Below are 3,916 nucleotides of genomic sequence, written 5' to 3' on the forward strand. Positions count from 1 at the left end.
TGGAGACAGAGTCTCACTATGTCACCCTTGGTAGAGTGCCGTGGTGACACAGCTCACAGCAACCTCAAACTCTTGGACTTAAGCAATTCTCTTTCCTCACCCTCCCAAGTAGCTGGAACTACAGGCATTTGCCATCTCTTGCCTCAGCCTCCAAAGTAGCTGGGACTACAGGCACCTGTGACAACACCCAGCTATTTTTTGTTGCAGTTGTCATTGTTTAGCAGGCCAGGCTGGGTTTGAACCCACCAGCCTTGGTGTATGTGGCTGGCGCCATAACCACTGTGCTACGGGTGCCGAGCCCAAAGTTGTTTTTTTTTTTTTTTTTTTTTAAGAAAATCGCTTAACCTCAGCTATGTTGCTAAGGCTGTTTTTGAATTCCTGGGCTTAAGCGATCTTCCTGCCTCAGCCTCCTGAGTAACTGGGGTTATTAGACCAGTAAGAAAGATTTTTAAAAGCTGTTTTCTGTGAAAGAAATGCTTGGTAGACTCATCGAGGTACCATTGTTCCTCTGTCTGGTTCTAGTAGAGAATCTGAAATTTTTGGTGTGGTTCAGAGTATAACAGTTTAACACATGAGTGTTCACAGGAGAGTTTTCTGAGTCTCTTTGAGACAGTTTAGAAATGCTGATTTCCTGTGTTTTTCTTGTGGAGGGAATAGAGGCTTAGGGATGAAAATGTTCTTTAACTCATTATCTCTAAAATATGGGTAATAATAGTTAGGATGAGTAAAAGCACCTGGTAACCAGCTGTGTACCTTTAATCCTAGCTCTTGGGAGGCTGAAGTAGGAGGATGACGTGAGCCTAGGAATTGGAGACCAACCTGGGCAATGTAGGGAGACCCCATCTCAGAAAAAGTAAACATTCTTTTAAGGATTACATACCATTTAGAACTTTTTTCTTACTATTGTGAGTTGGTTTGGAGTAAAGGTTTTTGTTTACAACTATTCAATAATTTCTCCTTTATAATCGTTTAGGTTTTATGTTAGATCTTTTGAATGACTGAAATAATTGTTGATGCCTAGGCCTTTTTTTATTTGTAGGAAAGTTGTAGATAGCCTGAAGATGAAATATATTTGTTAAATTACTCTCTTTACATTTTCCTTTACTCATTTAAACAGTAAAGATCATGTTGATTATTATATAAGGGAGGCTAATCTTACTGCCTCTGGTCTCCTATTTCCTTATGGCTAAAATGAAAAAGCTAGACTGAGGTCCTTTCCAGCACTCTAATCCTGCTATCTCCAAGCACTGTTTAGTAGACACCATGATTCTGGGACCTCTTCTTAAAACTTGGAAACCTACATTGTATTAATGTTAATTTAGTGGTTATCGTAGAACCTTTAGGGTTTTATTCCTACTCCCATCTCTTATTTTCTTTTGTTATGTGGAACTTCCCTTAAGGATGTGAAAGTGAAGGCAGGAAGTAGACTCAGTGCTAAGGGCTCTGTCTTGTGGAAGGACCAGCATTTAGGTACCTGTCTAGGCCTAGAGGGCTCCACTAGTCTGTATCTTTTGCTTCCTGTCTTTGTTGAGTACCATGGTTATTGTAGAAAGAACTTGGGCTTTAGAACCAGACAGAAGTGGTTCAGAACGCCGCTCCTGTAGTCATTGGTTGTGTGATCTTGGGTAACTCACTTAAACATTCTACGCATGAGTTGCTTCATAGAAAGTCATGTCTTTATTGCAGGTTGTCAGATTGAGAGATAGTATGTGTCAAGTGTAACAGTGCTTGGGTCAGTGATAACTCTAGTACCCTTTTGTTTCTTTTGAAAATACAAGACATGGTGTAGATAATTTTGTAAAACTCTGTAGTCTCTTCTGTTTTGTGATGGCATAAGCATATGTATTTCATGCCAAAGCATGGTGTTAACCATATTTAATTGCCTTTGAGTTGAAGTACATGTTAACTTCTATTTCAGATTCCTTCAAGTTTACCTTAAAAACCGTCTTGGTCTCTGCATTTATAAGATTTTTTTAGGCCGCCTACTTGTAAGTTCCTTTTTGATGAAACAGTTGCCCTTTTCTGTGGTTAATTATACATCTTTGAGCCCTAGTCTTTTCTACTGTGGTGTGACTGAGTTATAAATATACACTTTTCAGGCAGTCACCCAGGTAGAGAAAATAGTCTCTGGCTTGTACCTGGTTTGTGCGGGGACATGACATATCAAAGGACTTCTGCCTTCAGGGTTGGGGGCATCTCTTCAGTGTTATATGTGGTGTGTATACTCTCGGAACACATGGGTGAGTTGTATGTAGTGGGCAGTGGTGATAGAGGCTAAAAAAAGGAACCATGCCTGCTGATGGGTAGGCATTAAAACCCACAGACCTTGGGTACAGAGTGGTATTTTTGAGGATGTTCACAGAACCCAAACTAAAGTCACTATCTAAAATGTATCAGAGTTTGAAAGTATAGCTAGATTTAGATACCTTATATTCTTTTTTTTTTTTTTTTTTTTTTTGCGACAGAGCCTCAAGCTGTCCTCCTGGGTAGAGTGCCGTGGCATTACAGCTCACAGCAACCTCCAACTCCTGGGCTCAAGCGAGTCTCTTGCCTCCGCCTCCCAAGTAGCTGGGACCACAGGCGCCCGCCACAACGCCCGGCTATTTTTTGGTTGCAGCCGTCATTGTTGTTTGGCGGGTCCGGGCTGGGGATTCTAACCCGCCACCTTAGGTGTACGTGGCTGGCGCCTTAGCCGGTTGAGCTATAGGCGCCGAGCCGATACCTTATATTCTTGACATAAAGTCAGGAATATAATTTTTATAGCGTGTTAATTGATTATACAAAAATAGCTAATGGAAGATAGTTTTTTTATTTTTTTTTTTTGAGACAGAGCCTCAAGCTATCCCCTGAGTAGAGTGCTGTGGCATCACAGCTCACAGCAACCTCCAACTCCTGGGCTTAAGTGAGTCTCCTGCCTCCGCCTCCCAAGTAGTTGGGACCACAGGTGCCCGCCACACTGCCCGGGTATTTTTTGGTTGCAGCCGTCATTGTTGTTTGGTGAGCCTGGGCTGGATTGGAACCCACCACCTTAGGTGTATGTGGCTGGCGCTTTAGCCCCTCGAGCCACAGGCACCGCGCCTGGAAGATAGATTTTTAAAATATAGTCAGAATTTATTGGGAAAGAAGTTAATGAAATATTTTTGATGGTAGGAGTTTTCTTTCAAGATACTTTAAAAAAATAGTTATCAAAGATGTCTAAAAATTTCTAAAACTGTGTTATCATTTATGACTATGTACATCAAATATGGAGACTCGTCTTACATTTGCATCATCCAGGCATGATTTGGGGACCCATGTTTCATTAGATATTAGCACTTGGACATTTGTATGAATGTGTTTTAACATTTTATTATAGAAAACAAAAAATAGGGGTGGTGCCTGTGGCCAGCCCCATATGCTGGAGGTGGTGAGTTTAAACCCAGCCCCGGCCAAAAAAAAAAAAATTGCAAAAAAATGCCCCCCCAAAAACAAAAAATGTATACTCAGGCCAACAGGCTTAGTGGTTGAAGAAGAAAAAATTTAAGAAAAAAATATATATATACAAAGTAGAGAGATGAATACTATGAACCACAGTGTACCTATCATCTTGCTTCAACTATTACTAGTTTTTGGTTAATTTTATTTCAGTTGTATGCTCACCCTTCTTTTCCCTTTATTCTCTACTTGATATTCAGACATTGTATCATTTTATTTATGAATACTTCAATAAATATGTCTAAAAGATAAGAATTTTTTAAAAACATAACCATGTTGGCTTAGCGCCTGTGGCTCAAGTGGCTAAGGCGCCAGCCACATTCACCTAAGGTGGAGGGTTTGAATCCAGCCCAGGGCTGCCAAACAACAATGATGGCTGCAACCAAAAAATGGTCAGGCGTTGTGGCGGGCGCCTGTGGTCCCAGCTACTTGGGAGGCTGAG

General features: G+C 41.0%; 1 protein-coding gene across 1 annotated transcript in view; it reads left to right on the forward strand.

The window, feature by feature from the left end:
- The window catches only part of DYNC1LI2 (dynein cytoplasmic 1 light intermediate chain 2), a 27,940-nt gene that overhangs the window by 2,699 nt on the left and 21,325 nt on the right, over positions 1-3,916 (forward strand). The gene's annotated exons all lie outside the window — the stretch shown is intronic.

This window comes from Otolemur garnettii, unplaced genomic scaffold, assembly GCF_000181295.1.
Source record: "Otolemur garnettii isolate 467f Iridium unplaced genomic scaffold, OtoGar3 scaffold00151, whole genome shotgun sequence".
Taxonomy (NCBI): domain Eukaryota; kingdom Metazoa; phylum Chordata; class Mammalia; order Primates; family Galagidae; genus Otolemur; species Otolemur garnettii.